Raw genomic sequence first — 21,372 nt, 5'->3', positions numbered from 1 at the left:
CTTCCCAGTGAAAACCACTTGGAAATGATATTCAAAGGTCATTAGCACAGGCCCCTGACAGTCAAGGTAACAGGCTCAAAAGCCATTTGAGTATCGGAGGCCTACTAACACACTGTTAGGTGAGAAGGGTCAGCAAAGCTTCTGAGACTTTTGTCTTTGTAAAAGCTGTGTGCTCCAGATCCCAGCCTCTAGAGGAAACAGAGATACCCGCACTTACGTGAACTCCCTGACAGTGTCTGGCAAAGAAACACCTGCATATTTTGCCCTAGTCAATATTTCCAGGGAAATATTTTCCATTGGAAAATAATGCTTACAATAAAGAAAAATGCTCATGATACCCTATGAACTGAAAAATCACAGAAAAAACTGTATATGTGGTATGATCTCGACTCTTTAAAAAAACACAAACAAAAGACCTGAAGAAGATACATCAGAAGTTCATAGTGAAGGATGTCTGGGTGGCTCAGTGGGTTAAGCCTCTGCCTTTGGCTCAGGTTATGATCTCAGGGTCCTGGGATTGAGCCCCGTATCAGGCTCTCTGCTCATCAGAGAGCCTGCTTCCCCACCTCCTCTGCCTGCCTCTCAGCCTACTTGTGATCTCTCTCTCTCTGTCAAATAAATAAATAAAATCTTTAAAAAAAAGTTCATAGTGATAGCCTCGGGGCTAGGAATGAGGTATGCATTATAAGTATGGTTTTCCTTTTGCTTTTTCTATGCTCTCCTACATTATATACAGTGATCTCATAATCAGGAAAATTTGTATTAAAAATAAATATAATGTACCTACAACAAAGGAAAAATAATAAATATGGCTACAAAATAAATATGCTATAAAATCTGATATGTTCTGAAGTTGTGGGGGAAAAGATTCGAAGGAAATATGACCAATAATAATGATAGTTGCACTGCGATGGTAGGTTTATAAAATACTTTTTCTTATAGTCTCTAGTTTTCAAATAGTCTTTAAGTGATGGCAGCAGTGGCAGTGGGGGAAGCAGTAACAGCAGGATTTCAAGTCACCATATATTGAAGAGGTATGAAATCCAAGCAGCACGCCAATGCACTCTGTAAACATAATTTCTTCTTAATTATCCCAACAATCTTTTTAGGGAGGTTTGACTGTGCTCATTTTAGAGATGAGAAAACTGAGGCCCACACTGCCTTAAATAACTTCCACAGCTAGCTAGATGGCAGCAGCAGAAAGAAAACCCAGTCGGCTTGATCTCCAATGTGATGTTCTGTACTGCTAGACATTATCTTTGTTTTTTAAAAATAAAGTTATTTCATTTTACAAACTGTACACAGAGAAAGGGCTTGCCTCTGACATCCAGGGTTCACCCTGGGGCTGCGGACAAAAGAGCTGACCAACCTGGAGGACTGGATCTTGCAGAAACAAGCCCCTGACAAAGGCCAGTATCAGGCAGCAGATGCTGTCCTGAATTAATGAGTGAGGCCCTGATGAATGGAGTTTGTCAAGAAAATGCAGAACTGGAAGCTCCAAGCTCCCTACTGCTTCTTGCTGTCTGTGCACTAGGTCAGGAGACCAAACACCACAGGCCACAAAATCCCAGGGCTACAACTCCTTCAACAAGATCGTATCAATGACCATTTGTTTCCCATGGCTTCTGTCAGCATCCACCCAACCCAGCTGCAGGCAGCTTTCTAGAAGACTCTGTTAACAATGGCAGCATGCCCAGGAGAAAGAGGTTCAGAGCCAGGAAGCCAGGTGAGTCCTAGGCCCTCTGCTTTATGGCTCTGAGACCCTTGGCAAGATAAGTGCTCGGGCCTCAGTGTTCTCTCTCAGGTGTAACCAGTAGATAACGGCGTCACCCTGTCTGCCTCACAGAACTGCTACAGGACAAACGAGACAACCCATTCCTTCGCAACCATTTGTCGCACTTTCCTTATGTATATATGTGAATGTCCTGCCCTTTCATAAGCTCCCCCATGCTTCAAGGCCCGCATGAGTAGGTGCTGTTTAGCTTCTGGCCTCACTTCTTCTCTCTGCTACTCATGAACCTCAACCCAAATAACATACTCCCCTTTTTTTCCCCATTCACACTACATTATATTTTCTCTAAGAACATAAGGCAATTTCAGGCTTTTATGAACACTATTTTCCTTGACTTGAATTCCCTTTTTCCCGCTATCTACCTAGCTAAATCCTTTAAGATTGCCCAAACATCACCTTCTGGTAAAGACTGCCCTGATTCTGGAAGCACAGCCAGCTGCTCTGCCCCACATGCTCCCATGGCACGATGCATCATAGCCTTATCACACAGGACATGTCTATTTGTGAAGTGTGTCTGTGTGAAGCAGCTCTGTCCCTCAGACGTCCAGCTGACTGCCTCCCCAGGAACGTCTCTGTCACACAGCCCAAGCAGCCAGGGCATCAAGTTGGAGGCAGGGGAGGGGTACAAAGAGGAGGGACCCTGAGGAGTGAGATGATCCCGAAACAAGTATGAGTAGCGGTGTGGCCATTCCTGCCCAACAGGAGCCAGGTGCTGAGATGCACAGTGAGGGCAGGAAGAGAACGGGGCTACAAGAACATAGTGTTGAGGTGAGAGAAGCCTGAAAAGCAACAACAGGATTGTTTCAGGAACTCCAGCATGGCAAAGCACAGCAGACCAGCAAAGGAGGCTGGTCCTGGGAGACAAAAGTCCTACTACAGAGAAAGTAGCTTCCAGCTGGCTGACTGGGGCCTTCAGGAGAAGGGGCACTCCTCCCCACAGGCGAGGGGAGCAAAAGTGACTGTGGAAGTGTATGCTGACTCGGGGCTGCTGAAACACTACAGGGGTCTGCTCTGTTCAGGTCCCTCAGCCACAGGAGGCAGAGCTACAGCAAACCGTTTCCAAACCCTCAGCTGCCACAGGGCCAAGATGCCCTGGCAAGCCTCCTGCCAGGCTAGACTCCGACAGTTCTTGTGAAGAAAGTCGCAACTCCCCTGGGGGCTGGATCCCACAAATACAGTTGGACAGGGATGAACTGACTGGTAGTAGATGCCCAGCAAATCTGTGCTCGTCTCGGGGGCACAAAGACTAAAATAGGAACACTACGAGAGTAGATGCCCAGAGAATATATGCTGAATGCATTAATGGGTTAAATGAATGAAGAACTAAATGAATAAGCAAAAATTGGATGAATGTGAAAACATCTGCCAAACACTCATGTGAGTACTCTAGCTCTGGGCAGTACTGTTGTACCACTTCTGGAAACAGGTGACTGTCCCTCACTGAGAGCTATGGCCAGCCAGATGACTGCTTTGCCTGTATTATTTACTTACACCAAGGAGAGCAGATAGGTTCTTTTGTTACAACTGTTTCTACAAATGGGGCAATTGGGATTCAGAGAGTACAGTCACTTGCCCCGCCTCTTACAGCTCCTGGGGCTGCAGATTCTGTGATCTTTCAAATTCAAGTGTTCTGTCCTCCCAATGGTTTTAATTTCCCTGTTGGCAAACAGGATGGAAATAAACCAACCACCCAGGCCCAGTTCCTTGTATCCGGAAACCATGTAGCTACCAGCAAGGGATCTTAAGCTGGGGCAGCCCTAGATTTACAAGGTCCAAACATCTTCCTGGGGCTCAGACCGCCCACCTCCGGACCAATCAAGGAGCTGCTGCAGAGCTTTTTCTTGGGGGAAATGGCTATGAAGTGGCAACAAATCTTCACCCCTGCCCTCCCTAGCGGATAACTCCTATCAGACTGTTCAACTCTGAACGCGGGAGGGGGACAAGCAAGGAAGGTGTGTGTGTGACGGGGACTCTGGGGAAGTAGCACTGAGATCCCCAGGAGAGGATGTAGGGCCTGGGCCAATTCCGCGCCCCTGGCCAGGAGCCATCCTCATCTTCCCAGGAGCAGCCCCGCCCCACCTCCCCCACCCCAACCGCGCCCCAGCCCTGGGACCACCCGGGAACACCTCGGCCTGCGGGGCCCTCTGATTGGTTCCCGCCCTGTGCCAATGGGCCCGTGTGCCCCGCGGATGCTATGGCAACCAGGCGCCTGGCGGAGGCGGGCCATTCCCCGGGACTCAGAGGTGGGATTCGAAGCCTGGGCTCTGCACCGCCGAGAGTCTTTGGCAGGCACCACCTCCCAGAGGAGAAGCATGTTGGGAGAAGCTCCAGAAAGACAGCCTCCCGACGGCGGGGGTTAACTGGGAAGGGACGGGTGTCTCCGTGCAGCCTTTGCTAGAACTCCACCCAAACCCATTTGCCCTGTGTGTAGAACTCAGAGGAGATAACTGGAATTTCCAAACCTGTTATAAAAGCAGGCTGGGAGCCTGGGCATGTTTTACAGGCAAACTGCACTGCTGTCAGCCAATGGAGTTTTCCCCTTAGGCTCAGAAATAGCCCCAGATGGAGGCCATCAAGGCAGGAAAGAGGCAGCAGAGTTGCTTGCTTTGGAAGAACCTAGCCTTGGATGCAAAGATACTTCTAACTCCTTTGTGAGGCTTCAACTTTTAACTGAAGCCTAGATGTCAGAGGAGGCCAAAAAATAAGAGGCTCCATCTGTCCTCCAACTCAAAGTCCATTGACTGTGCTCCCAGAGAACCCATTTTCCCTGTAAAGCCAATTCCTTTTTTTCAAAGCACATTTTATACATAAGAAGATGAGATTTAAAGTAGGTTCTACTACTTCCTCAGAGAGATTGGCTGGGGAGGGGGGGGAGCTAAAAGCTGGTAATTGCCTGGATGCCAGGCATGTGGCATCATGGAATTTCACTCTACCTGCACAGCATCACAGCTGCTCTGGGTAGTAGGAATCTGTGTCCCTACTCAACAGATGAGCAAACTCAGAGAACTCAATCACTGGTTCCAAGTCACAAGGGGCTATACACCCAAGTCAGCTTTGATCCAAAGCCTGTGAGCGTCACCACTATATACATATTGTCTCTGCTCTTCTGATACTGGTACCAGATCACCCCCATCACTAAGGCTCAAACTGTGAAGTGGCAGCTCTATCTCCTCCTACCCTGTCTCCAGCCTGTTGGTTCTGCCTTTTCAAAGACTCTCAAATTTATGTCTTGATCTCCATCTTAGTCCTTTTCACTCCAGCCAGGAACATTTTTGTTTATTTGTTTGCTTAAGATTTATTTATTTGAGAGACAAAGCACAGGGGCAGGGGCAGAAGAGGGAGAGAATTCTCAGACTCGTCACTGAGCATGAAGCCCCAATGGAGGGCTCGGTCCCAACACCCTGAGATCATGACCTAGGCCGAAACAAAGGGTCGGACATTCAACCAACTGAGCCACCCAGGCACCCCCAGCCTGGACTCTTTAAAGAGTCACTAAATGACTTCGGGCTTTCTTCTGCCATGTCTGATTTTTTTTTTTTTTTTTTTAACTTGGAAGTTGTCATAGTCTCAAAGCTCCTAACAACTTCCTACCATACCTGATCTCTCGCTCTCCTTTGCCACATAGAAACCTACTAACCCATCAACACAAGTAGCTTCTCTGCCCCTGGGAAATCTGTTTCCCCACAACTGTACCTTTTTTTTTTTTTTGCACCACTCTCCCTTCTCCATATCGTTTTGAACCCTACTAAGCCAACAAAACTCAGTTCCAAACCCACTTCCTTGAGGAAGTTTCCCAAATCTTCTCTTAAATCCTACCACTTGTCTTGGCTGAAGTTTCCTTTTGTCAACTCTCCCTTGTACTCTTAATAATTTGGGCACTGAGGTAGACCATGTCTCCCCAGTCAGTGTGGGGTAGGAGTTATGGAACCAGAAGACCTAGATGTGAGTCATGGCCCTGCCACTTCCTGGCCTTGGGCAAATCTGTCTGCATCTCTGGACTTCAGTTCCCTCATCTTTAAAATGGAACAGTAAAATCCAAATAGATCTCATACATACTAAAACCTGCTCATGCCCTCCCCCATCTACAGAATAAAATTTACTTTGAGCTTGACACTGTTCTTCAGATAATGTGTCCACAATATATAAAAATATATAATTTGGGAACATATAAAAGGAACTGGTATAGCTTCATTTCCCTTTTCAACAGAGTTCCTCTATTGGCAAAAAAGGAGAGGACTTAAGAAACATCTGCTGAATTAGAATATAATATATACAAATTAGCAGACACTCAGAATGCCTGCTTTCCCCACTTTAAGGGAATTCCTTTCTCCTAAGTTACCATGTTGATACCAGGAACTCCTGTTTCCTGTGGCCAACCTAACCGGTGTGGATGGACTATGGATGGAAACCTATCTCAGAGTAGGTTAATGTATGGCTAAAGCCTGTAAAGTGGCCTGATGGGAAGGGGTTAGGGAGTGAGTCCCCTACTTCATAGCTAGAGCAATGGCTAGAAGGAACAGACACAAGGTTAATATAAGGAGCAGTTACAGGCAGAAGAACCAGGACAGCAGGAACAATCAAAGTAGAGAAGAGTAGCTAAGTCACTAGAATGTGAGATTTCTTGATTCCAGTGCTGAGGGTTTAAAAAGGTCGAGGTTTCTGAGGTGGTTTGTGTTCCAAACCTTCTCGTTGTTCTTTTATGAGGTATTCACTTAACCTATTTTTCCTACTTGTACCCATTCTTACAATACTAAAGTAACCTAAGACTATCTCTTACCCTTACTAAAGCACCTAAAGCAATAATGCATCTGGACTTCAGAAAAGGCACACCATTAAGTTACCTATACCCTTGAGAACAGCCTGGAACACTGTAAGCCAACCAACCAACCTCAAATACAGGTAATTAATGGAATCAGGCCAGTTAGAAAATACCCTATAGCATCTTTCTCAAAAACAATTGAACTCTTGCCCAATAATAGCCAAGACAGGCTGAAATCTAAAAAGACTGCAAGGGCACCTAGATGGCTCAGTGGGATAAAGCCTCTGCCTTCGGCTCAGGTCATGATCTCAGGGTTCTGGGATCGAGCCCCACATCGGGCTCTCCACTCAGCGGGGAGCCTGCTCCTCCCCCCACCACATCCAACCGCGTGCCTCTCTGCCTATTTGTGATCTCTGTCTGCCAAATAAATAAATAAAATCTTTAAAAAGACTGCCAATACTAAGTGCTGGTGAGGATGTGGAAGAACTGGAAGACTCTTACACTGCTGGCAGGAATATAAATTCAACAACTGCTTTGAATAACTATTTGGCATTATCTACCAAAGCTAAACATAGATCGATATAGATAGACACAGCTGCCAGGAGAACCAGGTACCCAAAATGATTACTTCATTCCATCCAAAGGCATGTATAAGAATGTTCATAGCAGGGGTGCCTGGGTGGCTCAGTGGGTTAAGCCTCTGCCTTGGGCTCAGGTCATGATCTCAGGATCCTGGGATCAAGTCCCGCATCGGGCTCTCTGCTCAGCGGGGAGCCTGTTTCCTCCTCTCTCTCTGCCTGCCTCTCTACTTGTGATCTCTCTCTCTGTGTCGAATGAATAAATAAAATCTTTTTAAAAAATGTTCATAGCATTTTTATTCATAATAAAATAAAAAAATAAAATTAACCAAATATTCATCATCAGTAGATGATGGATAAGTGTGGTATTCAAAATACTTCATAACAATTGGGACGAAAACTGCTATTCGCAATATGGATAAATCTTCAAGAATCTTGGTGAACAGAAGAAACTAGAAACAGAAGGGTAAACAGTGTGTGACTACTTACATGAAGCTCAATAATAGGCAAAACTTATTTCAAATAAATAATACAACTATTCTGAAGTGGGTTAAAAATAACCAATCCTGGGGTGCCTGGGTGGCTCAGTCAGTTAAGCCTCTGCCTTCAGCTCAGGTCATGATCTCAGGTTCCTGGAACGAGCCCCGCATCGAGCTCTTGCTCAGCAGGGAGCCTGCTTCCCCCTTTCTCTCTGCCTGGTTCTCTGCCTACTCATGATCTCTGTCTATCAAATAAATAAAATTTAAAAAAAAATTAATCAATCCTAACTTTTTTTTTAAAAGATTTTGTTTATTGATTCAACAAAGAGAGAAACAGTGACAGAGGGAACATAAGCAGGGGGAGTGGGAGAGGGAGAAGCAGACTCCCTGCCGAGAAGGGAACCCGATGCGGGGCTCAATTCCAGGACTCTGGGATCATGATCTGAGCCAAAGGCAGGCGCTTAATGACTAAGCCACCCAGGCACCCCTCCTAACAACTTTTTAAAAAAGATTTATTTTATTTTATTTTAGAGAGAGTATATGTATGTGTGTGTGTGTGCATGCGCACATGTGCGCAAGTGAGCAGTGGGGAGAGGTAGAGGGAGAGAATCCCAAGCAGGCTCCCCACTGAGCACAGAGTGGATGGGAGAGGGAGGGGAAAAGGGAGCTCCATCTCAGGACCTTGAGATCATGGCCTCACCTGAAATCAAGAGTTGGACACTTAAGCTACTGAGCCACCCACGCACACCCTCTAGTAACTTTTAAACAAAGTTCTTTGACTAAATAACTTCCATCTAAAAACAAATAGAGCTATAAAAAAAAATCTTTAACTTAGTGGATTCTTTTTTTTTTTCATAGTAGCACACAGGTATCAATTCTGAAAATATGTATGTATTGTAGGACGAGAGAATATGTTAAAACTTTGGGAGCCAAAGTTTTCACTGTAGATGAAGGAAACAGAAATATGGAATAATGGATGACAAAGAGGAACACTGTGGACATTGGATTTGAATGACAGTTATCAGTGTGAACTCATAGTTTCTCTCTTTCTCTCTCTCTCTCACACACACACACATACACATAGGATGAGTTCAACCAATATGAAATTTCCTAGAAGCAATGACACCTCAGCAGCAATGAGTTCACCTGGTGACCAATTTTGTCCTTTAAATACTATTTGACTAAGAGAAATCAGAGCTCCTTAGAGAAATGGCTGATTCCAGGATTGGGGGAGAGAAAGAACAATTTGAGCCTGTAACACCTATTTGTGCCAGGAAGGAAGAAGTGGTCAAAAGATGACAGAAAAATGTCAAAAGGATACCAGGTTTTCCTGAAGGTTTTTCCACTGGCTAAATCAGGGAGAATTTGAATATCAGAATGAATAATGTCAGTAGTAGATTATGACTCATTGAATAAAATAAAAATTCATAAGTACTTCCTGAATAATAAATAAATAGGGGAACAGGGAAAGCTCTTCCTTAGAGTACGATGTCAAGAGTAATAAATGTAGAAGAAATAATTGGGAAAGAAAATAATTGTGCAATAATAATAGTTAATTCAAGCAAGAATCATGAATGCATGTTGAAATTACTGTGCAAAAGACTGAAGAGGAACAGAATACTTACAGAGTTTCAGAGCATCCCTTCATAGATCATTCTTAATTACAAAGAAGAAATGGTAACTCTGTCGCTGAAAAGGGAGGCAGACACCACCTTACCCAAGCCATTAACTTGGGATCACTAAGAATGTGAATAAACTGACATCAGGTTCCCCTTCATGCAAAGCATTAAAGACACAACATCACTTACTTAGCACACCTGCCCAACATGCCTATGTGAAATGTAGTCATGAGGGGAAATCAGATAAAATTGAGGCCCATTATACAAAACAACTGTCCTATACTCTTAAAAAAATATCCATGTCATTAAAGATAAAGACAAGCTATTCCAGACTAAAAGAAGCAAAAAGACATGACAACCAAATGCAGTATATGATCCTGGATCAAAGTGAAAAATTGCCATCAAAGATATCATTGAGACAACTGTAGAAACACGAAGGTGCTCTGTGCATCAGGTATCACTATTCTATCCATGCTGAATCTTCAGGAAAGAGACAGAGGACACAAAAGCACACATGGGATAAACTGTCACTCCAACCAACGTTCTGTCAGCAAGAAACCCATAGGCACACAGGAAGAGAACTAAATCTTGTCCTCAGCTTCTGTCACGCTGAGGGAGTCAGAGTGCTGGAATGAGGAACAGAGTGGTTAAACACTTTGACTAAAAACAGAGAGCTAGAAAGCGGCCAGGCCACATCAGAAGTAATGGCTCCCTCCTCCCTCCTCTGGACTCTGCTACAGAAATAGCACTTATTTCTGCTATAATTAAGTGGTTCACATGTTTGCCTCTTCCCAGATTACACAGATTAAAACTTTCTTAAGCATGAGAACGGTGCCTTGTTAATTTCTTTGCTCAGTGGCTCACACAGTGCCCTGCACATAGTAGGTCCTAATCACGTGTTTGTTGAAGTCACTCATCCATGTACCTCCCTCCCACGGCTCTTGGTTCTGAGTCCAGCACAGAGTAGGGACTCAGGAAATGCTAGATGAAGGACACTGGATTTATCCTTGAACTTCCTCAGCTCCTTAACAGAGTATCTCCTAAATGCTTGGAGCTCTGTTAAGTAACAGCTGAATTCAGAAACTAGATTATCCTTCAGATGTTCAGAATGTGAGTCAGTGGATAAATAGAACCACCTCCCAGGACAAGACAGGTAGATCCCACAAGGCCTGTGGGAAAGCCCCAGGAGATCCCCCAGGGTGGGAACAATAAGAATGTGAACCCACAAGTGTGTGAAGGTAGATAGCACAACCCCTCCTATCTTGATTCTATCACCAATAATTGCAACAGCAAGAAACACGCCATGAGGGTGACCCTAAGCCATTTGTACACAAGGCCCAAGAATGCTCCCCTGCGCCGCAACAATGAGCACAGCACTACCCACAATGACTGTATCTCCTGCAACTGGGACCACGTGACCAAGCTGGCCAGACTTCCTTCCCAAGTGCAGCCCCACAAGTCAGCGGTCCAATGAGTGCTGCTGGCCTGCCCCCGGGCACAGCCTGCTAGAATCCCACTGCCTTCACTCCTGTTCCCAGTTGAGTGACCCTCGGAGGTACCTTCTCGATCTATAATGTGACTCTGCAACTTTTCTGGTTCAAGACGAAGTTGAGGGTTATCAGGTTTTGTGCTGGGCTACACACACAAAATAGTTTTTAAAGAAAGTTTATTCCTATTTTTTCAGTTTATAAAAGTAATATACATGGGATGCCTGGGTGGCTCAGTGGGTTAAAGCCTCTGCCTTTAGCTCAAGTCATGATTCCAGGGTCCTGGGATCGAGCCCCCGTTTTGGGCTCTCTCCTCAGCAGGGAGCCTGCTTCCCTTCCTCTCTCTCTGCCTGCCTCTTTGCCTACTTGTGATCTCTGTCAAATAAATAAATAAATCTTTTAAAAAAAATTTTTTAAATAAAAGTAATATACAGTGATGGCAAAAAATATATACATAATGAGGAAAACTTTAAAACACCTTTAAATCCCACCACCTACAATTAACCCGTGTATTTCCTTCTGATCTTTCCCTACCACTATTTATGCATTAATGAAATATATGTAATTTCAGAAACACAGTTGGGGTCATGCTATATATTTCATTTTATATCATGACTTTAACATAATGCTGTTTCCTATGTCATTACTTCTATTAAAATTGTGATTTTATGGCTTTAGAACATCATAGAAATGTACCCTAAACCCTAATTTCATTATTTCCCTACTGTTGGATACTCAGATTACTTTCAATATTTTGCCATTATAAATTGTGTTGTTATGAACATTCTGGAACAAAAATCTTTGCGTACGTCTCTGATTATTTCCTTGGCATAAATTTTCTAAAGTAGAATTATTGAATAAAGGACTGTAAACCTCTTTAAGACACTTATGCGATTCAGGCAGTATATTTTATTAAGGTCACTGACAAAACAGATCACATCCAAAGGGGGGGAAAAATGATGAAAGGGTAACAATATGAAAGTAATAATATTGGCTAACATATATTGGGTATCTATGTGACAGGGAAGGTGCTTAAGAGCTTTGCATGCATTAGCTCAAGTAATCTGTGAATTAATCCTATAAAGTATGCATAGATAAAGAAGCCAAAATTCAGAGATATGAACTGGTCCAACATCATAGTTAGTAGGTGGCACAGCTGAATTTCAATCCAATTACACGTGCCGTTCCAAGAGACTACATTCACTGTCTGCTGCAACAAGTCATGTAAAAAGTAAAGGGAAGGGGCACCTGGGTGGCTCAGTGGGTTAAAGCCTCTGCCTTTAGCTCAGGTCATGATCCTAGGGTCCTGAGATTGAGCCCCACATTGGATTCTCTGCTCAGCAAGGAGCCTGCTTCCCCCCACCAATCCCCGCCTGCCTCTTTGCCTACTTGTGATCTCTGTCAAATAAATAAATAAAATCTTAAAAAAAAAAATAAAGAGAAAAATGAGTGTTTTCAATCTGGAGAAGAGAAAACTTGGATGGTACAATGGCCACAGCACAGGGAGAAGGGGAATCAGACTGCAGACTGAGATAGCAGAATGAGAATCAATGGAGAGAAACACTTAAAAGGTCAAAATACACCTTAATATCAGGAAGGCCATTCAAAAAACAGAAGTCTACCAAAACTGGAAGGGCTATCTCCAGGGGAGCCAAATTTAGTTACACGGACTATTTAGAAACAGAGTCTTCTCCAGGTGACGGCAGAAGAATCCAGCAAGATTTGAAGCACAACAACAATTAGAGGCCCCGTTAGAGGACCTGTAACTGGTTCTGAAGGTAGAGGGGCTGGGTGTAAGTGCAAGGACTGGGAAGCAGCATCTAATCATGGAGAGCAACCTCGGGCCAACAACCAGCATGGAAATGGGCCCTCAGTCCATTTCATACCCAAAGAGCTCAATGAGTTTACAAGCACACTCTTCTCAGAGTCTCCCAATAAGAATCAGCTCAGCTGATGTGTTGATTTTGGCTTTGTGAGATGCTAAGCAGAAAACCTGCCTTAGCCCACCCAGACTTTTGACCTACAGAACCATGAGCTAATAAAGAGATGCTATTTTAAGCCTCTAAGTTTGTGGTAATTGGTTAGGCAGCAAGAGAAAACTAATACAACAGGTAAATGGATAAACTGCGTGGATTATATAATGGAGTACTACTCAGTAAAAAGGAAGCATCTGCTGATACACACAACATAGATGGATCTCAAACACAGTGTGCTGAATGAAAGAAACCAGATGCAAGAAAGTACATACTATAGGATTCCATTAACACGAAACTCTAGGAAAAGCAAATCTGATATAGTGATGGAAAGCAGATAGACAGATTTTATCTACAGTACAAAGGCTGGGGTTGGGTTGGGGTGGACGGGTGGACTGGTCCCATCTCCTTCCCGGCTGACTTTCTGGCCCCACCTGCACGCTCAGTCCTGCACTGGAGCGAAGGAGGCCCATTCACTTCCTTCCCTGCCACTCTAATAAGACAGAAGGCCCCAAGGCCCCTAATGTGGGTAAAATGTTCTATCAAAAGCACAGTTTGAAACCTTAAAACACATATACCAAAGGGGAGTAATCAAGTTTTCAAAAAGCTATGCCACAGAGACACCTAGGTGGCTCAATCAGTGAAGAGTCTGCCTTCGGCTCAGGTCTTGATCTCGGGGTCCTGGGATCGAGCCCCATATCAGGCTCCCTGCTCAGTAGGAAGCCTGCTTCTGCCGCCCCCTCTCTCCCCCTGCTTGTTCTCTCTCTCAAATAAATAAGCTATGCCACAGATTTCTCTTCTCAAGTCCCTTTTAACAATGTGTCCCATTTATAGAGGGACTATACTGAGAGAGCTGAATATTCCCAATAATTTAACACTTATAAAAAGCATTTTGAATAAGTAGCAGACAGCAACGGTGACGGAGGAACTCAAGAATCTGGCCCTGCCTTCAAGCAAAACAGAGGTCAGATATTTTTGAATGAGCTACTTGTTCCAGCAGCTCTAGTGTGAAGCTGTAAACATAAACTGCCACCCGCGGCCACAGGCAGCAGCAAGGCTCTCGATCACAGACTATCAGGAGGCTGCTGCCCAAGTCCAGGTAAAAAAGCAGGCTTCACCTCTGGTCCTATCGCCTATTCTGTGAACATGGCCAAATGACTAAGACTGTGTAAGCCTCAATGTCCTCATCTGCATGGCTGGAATGAAAGCAATAACCTCACACGACTATCATGAGGATTGAATTCAATTACCTATATTTAGTACCTTGGACAAAGCAGACACTTCTGTGTTAGTTCACTTGCCCCTTTATCTGTCTGGAGATCCGATAGCATAGAGAAACAAGAGGGCAAGTGGGAAGTGGTTGAGGCGGGGAAGCAATCTTTTTTCCCCAGACCTCTATTATCCTCCATCAAAGAAAAAAAAAAAAATGAGAAGAGAAAACCAACTCTTGCAAAATTTTCTGAACTTGATTCTCTCTAAATGTGTCAGCTATGATAACTTCGTGAGCAAACACACATTTTTATATTCGTCAACTAGCAACATTTTAGACCTCTACAGAGCCCTTTAAAAGCACTGCACTTATTTCCATGTTAATCAAAAACAGTCCTAAACAATGGCTTTTTTTCCCTTTTACAATTTCAAATTTTCCATCAGAAAGAACATAATTCAAAATTTGCTGTGTGCTATGTGCCAAGTACAATGCTAAGAGTCTTTATTCTCAATACCAGAAAACATCAGTCCTAGCATTGGTATCATTTGGAATGTATTTTAAAACTTGACCATTCTTTCTCACAGAGTCCACCTTTTAAGAGCAGCTACAAATCATCCTAACTTTCCCATCTGGTATGTGCTAATGTCTTCAAACTGCATTTATTAGTAAAGTAAAATCTACCATCTATTCTCTAAGAACCTTTTCAGCTTACTGACTCAGTGGTTCAGTGACCCTACCTGGGGCGGCCTCGCAGGGAAATACAACATGCTTCTGGCCATTCCAAGTGCTTTATCCACCATAAACATCCCAACAAACATGAACTACTATCAGGATTATGTCAGCTATAACCCACCAGGTACTCATCCTACATATTCCTGGTATAATTATGTGTACGGGGCCCATGCAGGGAAAATATTGAGTGGCAGGGACGGTACATCAGAAATTCAAATATAAACAAGGTCCCTTTTGAGGGCTTTATTCAACTGGACCATAAAAGGCAGCCGAGAGTTCTCTTAATAAAGAAGGAGGACAGAGGGGGTCAGGAATGGTGGCAGTAGTGGTGAAGAGCACTGAGCACAGAGATGAAATAAGCAATTTACTGGCAACCAAACAAAACAGAATGAACCACCTACCATTCCCCACCCTGCCCACCCCCAAATCTGTTCTCCCTCCTGACCCTCCTCTTTCTGTTAGGTGCTGCCACCAACATCCTCATGGTCACCACGGAAGCACCCACAAATTCCCCTCTCATTTGTCCATCCTGCCAACCTCCAAGTTCTATAATTCAGCCTCCCTGGTTCTGCTCTCATGCTGCCCCTCTTCTCCCTCTGCATTGTCACTGTGCTATTTCAGACCCTCAGAACATCTGTGCTGGACAATTGCAATAGCTTCTCATTATTTCCTTTCTCTGCTGTTTCCCTTCCCTCCAGTTCACTGGGTGCCCCAGGTAACCTTTCTAAATCTCAGCTTTGACTAGTGACTCCCCTGCTCAAAACCTGCCAATGGCTCCCCTGTGCCTAGAGAGCAAACAATGAGCCTTTTCACCAGACATTCAAGTCCATCTCTGAACTGGCTACAGCTCTCCTTTGTAGCCTGCTAGCCTGCTACGTCTCCCCCAATAAGAACTCTGTGTTCTGACCAAAATGGGCCGTTCATTGACTATCTCTGATGCTACCAAGGGCATTTCCCTCTCTATGTCTCTGTCCACGCTCGTCCCCCCTTTCCTATCCTGACCTCCTAGCTCCTCTGGTCAAATTGCTGCCCATCCTTCACACTCAGTGAAGACCTACCTTCTCCATGAAGTCTTCCCTATCTCCTAACTGGAAAAAAGTTCACCACCCTCAGAATTTCTAGAGCACTGTACCTATAGTTCTTAGGACAATGGCATTTTCTTCCATGATAGCTGAGCATGTGCTTGCTCTATCTGTCCTGCCAGCCTAGAGACTTCTAGCTCCTGCCTCCCACTCTACCTCTAGTACCAGGTCTACAGCATCGCAGACAAGCACTTGCTTTTTTTCCTCAGGGCCCCAGTTTGTGCATCTATAATATGAACACAACTCAACCAGACTCACAGGAAACAAGGGATTAAAGAAGATAACATATGCAAATTATTGGCACACTGCAGGTAGTCACCAAATCCCAAGCCACATTCTTCCTTTCCACATAGCAGAGTACTTGTTGAACAAATAAAAACTTGCATGCTTTATAGTTTTTGAAGAAAGGTTATGATATGTTTTTTACTGAAGGAGGGAGAGAAAGAAGGAAGGAACAAATGAGCAAAGAATCACCAAATATGTAGGAGACGTGAGTAGCCCAGTCTGACTGATCTAAACAACTTACATGGGGGCTGGAAGTGTGTATTATGAAGGAGCTGGAGTGTTTGGGCCTGGTAGTTTCAGGGAGTTTTAAACTCAAAAGTGGGTCAGTGCTTAGACTCTACCATCTGTATGACTGACGAAGAAATAAGGACCAGGAGATCATTAGGAGGTCGCCACAGTGGCTGGAGGAAGAGGGCACCAATGCCTGGCTGTGTCTGGTAGCAGCCACAAGGGAGCAGACAGGAATGGCTGGATTTGCAAGGCAGGCCCAAGTGCAAAAATGACAGGGTTGGTGGGCGCTGGCAGACTACATGATTAGAGAACTCTCATCAAGCTGAGTCTGGGAGGGCTCCAAGCCTCAGTAATGAGGAGGACAGGAGGACACCTGGAGAACTGAGGGTGCTCTAGGGGGTGGGGAGGACACGCAGGGAGTAGCACATGCAGGAAGAACACAAGTTACGGTTTTTAGCTGGAGGTGGAATGCAGACAGAGATGAGGACTTAGTGCGTGGTGGTTCTGAGGGACTGAGAAACCACTTTAGAAACACACCAAAACCTCCTTTTGTACATGAGGGCCTACAAGGATTTACTGAACAAGAACCATGTAGGACCAAGTATCCCACACACTGACTCCAGGAGCTCTCTGAGGGACAAGGCACACAGGGATGTCTGCCTACCCATTCGACATCACCTGCCTGGGAGAAGGCCGCTTCTTCTAGGCTGCCCCAAGTTGTTTTATGTGCAACGAGAAATGCAGAGAATTGGTGTCTTCTCCAAATAAAGGCTTATCTGGACAGGATAAAGTGTATTTACAGCCTGAAATCTAGTCTGGCATTAGGATCCAAAAATCTATGAGCCGGGTAACCTTGGGTTAGCTACTTAAATTCTCTAGGTCTTGGGTGTTTTCTTTCTTAAGTGCAATAACAGTATCTCACATGCCAGAAGGGAACAGAAGCTTTCAGGAGGTCTCACCGTTCTGAGATCTTCGATTCAGTACTGAGGCAAAATCCTCTAGGTCAGACTGCAATCTCTCAGAACCCCTGGACAGTGAGTCACTGCAGAAGCCTCCATGGTGTGGGGATGGGGAGAAACCTGGCAAACGCACAGATCTAGAGCAGGAGAGAGACTCCAACTGCCAGGTCCCTGTCACAAGAAGATACAGCTAGAATATTAAAGCTGGCCCAGGGACAGAAGATAATTAATCTTCAAGGCAATAAAAATATTTAATTCATTCATCTGAGAGAAATGACAAGAGAAAAGATAGATATTTGCTTTTTCGTTCCCTGTTCTGACAAGGTTGCTCTGGATGGATCGTAGAACGTTTAATGAACATTTAATAGAAGAGCCTGAGACGCAAACAAGTAAATGATGATGGGGCCTGGGTGGCAAGCAGTGGAAGCTACAACCAGGGCGGACATTTCCAGAGCTGATCTGCAGTAGTTCAGGTGACAACAGAGGGGATGGAAATGTGGGAAATTGCAGAGTTGGAATCCTAGGGTATGAAAGGAAGGAAGAGGCACATGGAAGCTGCCTGAGCTTCCTAACCAGCATCCGAACCAGGGAGTCACCAAAGTAAGCAAGAGGACAGCCATGGAGAGACAAGGAAAGGGGAGTCTGTAGGTCTTGTGAACAGTGTTAAAGGACAATACTCATCAGCTATGAGCACTATATATAATCCCTCCTTCACCTTAGCTTTATGGCCTTTGCAGGAATGACCACAAAGCACCAGTCAGATGTGTGAGCAGTCAGTCCACACATCTGCTCTCTGGCCAGAACAGGGGAGCGGGTGTCTAGCGTCAGGAAAGTTCAATCAGGGAAGTGTTCAGGGGCTGAGAGTAGCAGAGCAGGGGAAGAGGAGAAAATGTATGAAGTCCACTGCTTCAGACCCTTCACCGGTTTTGTGTCTCATATACTTACCTCCTTAGGAAGGGCCAGTGAGGGCTCCAAGAAACAGAAAAGCATTTCCAGTGCTGGAAATGGGAGCAGGAGCCACGGCCTGAACAAGTGGAGCCAGGAAAGGAATCGTCCTCAGGGAAAGGAGCCTGGGTTCTCCAAGCTGCCCTTGGTAACAGCCAACACCAATGGTTGAAGACTAAGGGCCACTCTTAAGCATGGGAGGCTATGGGCAGGGGTGGACAAGTTCAGGAAAAGACCATCCAGAGAGCCTCCCTCACGGCCCGGAATCCACTGTGGCTGCAGCCCTGCCTCTCGCCTCCCTTTATGTAACCCTGCAAGGAAGATAGGAGACTCGACAAACTTCAAAATACAATCTCTCTCCCGCTTTTCTCTGTCTATTCCAACCACTTCTGTGCACTGTTCAGATGATGCTCACTCTGGTGACAAGTCCTAGTATGACCCCAAAATGAGAATATATGGAAATTTCTATGAATGTGTCAGCCTCTGGGTAGAAACCTGCCTCAGCATCAAGAAGCATTTCATCTTTCCTTCCTTCCCTTCCCCCCTTTCTTTCTTTCTGCAAATGTCAACTAGACGCAAGGCCTACTAATTTACAAATGAATGTACCTTCAAGACCAGGGAAATTCCTTCTTGGCATCTAAAACCACATGCTCTGACCCAAAATAAAATAAGATCAAATAAAGTAAAATAAAATAAGGGAACCTCTGCTTTGAAGAGGTCTGGATCTGATCTGGCCCCCTGACTGCCAGGGCCATCAGAGCTCGATTTCATAGCCAGAATACCTCATGTCTGCAAGCATGCCCTCCTGCTCACTCCACTGGGCTCAAGCCACAGACTACTTGACATTTGATTTGTCAACTGTCTTCCAAAGCATGTTGGCTCTGAAGTTGGCTTTGAAAGATCCTGTGCAAATGGTTTACTTGATCAGCAAACTTTGGTATGTCTATCAGAAAATGGGTATATATTTCTGCATTTCAATTATAACATCAGTACTTGGTCTGAAGACAGAATTCCTCACACTGAATTGAGACCATCCAAAAGACTGAGGGAAAATTACTAGGGAGACTGTTTTATTCCCACCCTCTGATTTCTCCTCAAAAAGGAAAGAGATGCTGTACAGAATTTAAATGGGCTAACAAAAGTTGTCTTTAAAGCACATTTCAGTAAATTTAAGTATACTTCATTCAAAACAATTTTCAGTCAAAATAAGCCCAATTTTCTCGCAAAATAACATAAAAGTACAATGGCCTGGATTTCTGCTGCACTCAGCTTTTCTGTCGGTGAGAATTTGAGCCCTCACTCTGAGGCAAGACCCATTCCTACCAAGTATTATTGGGGAGGTACCAGCCTTACTGGAAAACCAGTTCTGGCCTCATCTGGCTTGGCCTAGGGAGGAAGGGATATGACTGTCTAGCAGGGATCTGAGTGACCCAGGAATCTGATGCCAACATGACTCCGGTTCTCTCCTTCATGGTAATTGCTAGGTAGAGACCATCGGGCATCTACCAGTCAGATGTGTGAGCAGTCTACCACACATCTGCTCTCTGGAGACAGGAGTCAGAAAGGAGATAACAGACGTGAAATCCCAAAGGAGGACGCGGATGTTCTGAGAGCCCCATTTGAAACGAGGACAAATGCGTAACTGGGCGTAGTGTGGTTAGAATAGCATTGGGCTGGCCTCTGTTCCAGTCTCTTCTTCTCTGTGCCTTCATCTGCCCGTCTATAAAACAAGGAGCTTAGATGAAAAGGTCCTTGGGGCCCAGTCAGCTCCAATGGGAGTAGACAGGTTCTAGCCCCAGATGACCGGAGAGGTCTCCAGCCTCCACAAGGCAGTCCTGAGACCAGGGTGGGTAAGCCACCAGCGTCTTCCCCTCCTTTATTCCTATCTTGACCCAATTCATTGCTCAAAACCCAGCTCAAATGCCATTACCTTTAAGAAGCTCCCCCTGACCCTTCTGACAAATCATTCATGCCGCCCTCTAGGAGCCCCTGATTTGTCTTGGTGCTCAGCACTGAGACCTTCAGAGATTAATGCCATATAATCGGGCAGCAGTGGGGGGTGGAGGGGACTAGAGAGAAACAAACGGAAACATTGCAACCCTTTCCTCTTCACTGTGTAGAACTCTCAAACCCAGTTCCAGCTCCCTGACAAATCCAGCTCTGAAGAGCCAAGAGACTCGCTCCATGATGTGGAATACCAATGGCTAAAGATTCCATCTGAGCCAATCTTTGGCTTTTTAGTTGAGAAAAGCACCATTCCTCAGCTTTACAGGTATAAAAGCTTTGCAGTCTGGAGAGAAATAGAAGGCAAAATGGCCACAGGAACAATCACCTGCAAAGGCGGTGGGGGGGGGGGCAGGAGGGCAGTGGTGGGGGGGGGCTGCTGCAGAGCAGGGCTGGGGGGGGCGGGGCACTCAGAAGCTCAGGCTCTGGGAGACAGTGCCATGCTGTGGCCACCTGCCGCCTCTGCGCCGCCTTCCACAGCCGCTGCAGGTACGGGAGGCTGTTTCCTGACCCAGTTTTCTCCCCAATCTCTATTTAGCTGTTCGCTAGTGATGCTCCTGGCATGCCAATCAGATACTGCAGCCTGCAGTGCAGTTTGCGACAACAAATTCACAGTTCCTAGTAAATTCAGTGGAAAAGTACTGTGTCAAGCAGCCTAATTAAACTGACGTAATTTCCACACACTTTTATCAAATAAGAAAAAAAAAACACTCAGGGGAGAAAGAAAAAGGAAAGAAATTGTGTCTTTCAGAACTTAAGAAATCGGCTGTGGTTGTGATGCATCTGAAGGACGCTGCTGCTCACTGTCACTGGAGCCCAGCTGGCCAAGCCTTGGATCCTGGGTGAGACCTTGGACGATGCTGGCAAGAGCAGGAGACTCCAAGTCTGGTGGCCTTTCTACCCCTCACTCCCGTTGTGACCTTGGACAAGCTACTTCCTTTCTCCTGGGAAAAGGGAGACTATCAAACTATACTGTCATTATAACAGCCTGTTCTTTATTCTCCAGACTGTCAAACTGTCAAACTCATGACCAAAGGGAAAAAAAAAATACTTTCATGGGACTAGTGAAACAAGAGCTGAACTAGAGGGCCTCGATTTGGTCCCGGTTCTGCCACTAGCTAATCATGACCTTGGCAAGCCATACCACCCCTAGAGACTTCAAATTCCCCATCTGCAAAATAAGGCAGAAAAACTAGATGAACTTTAAGGTCTCTTCCAATGCTAGTGCTCTATTCTA

General features: G+C 45.1%; 1 protein-coding gene across 7 annotated transcripts in view; it reads right to left on the bottom strand.

Moving 5' to 3' along the window:
- The window catches only part of SERGEF (secretion regulating guanine nucleotide exchange factor), a 218,739-nt gene that overhangs the window by 84,860 nt on the left and 112,507 nt on the right, over positions 1-21,372 (bottom strand). The window lies entirely within an intron of this gene.

Source organism: Mustela putorius, unplaced genomic scaffold, assembly GCF_011764305.1.
Source record: "Mustela putorius furo isolate JIRA1106 unplaced genomic scaffold, ASM1176430v1.1 tig00003859_pilon_pilon_pilon, whole genome shotgun sequence".
NCBI lineage: Eukaryota > Metazoa > Chordata > Mammalia > Carnivora > Mustelidae > Mustela > Mustela putorius.
Note: the sequence above shows the minus strand (reverse complement) of the source record. Positions and strands in the feature narration are given on the sequence as shown.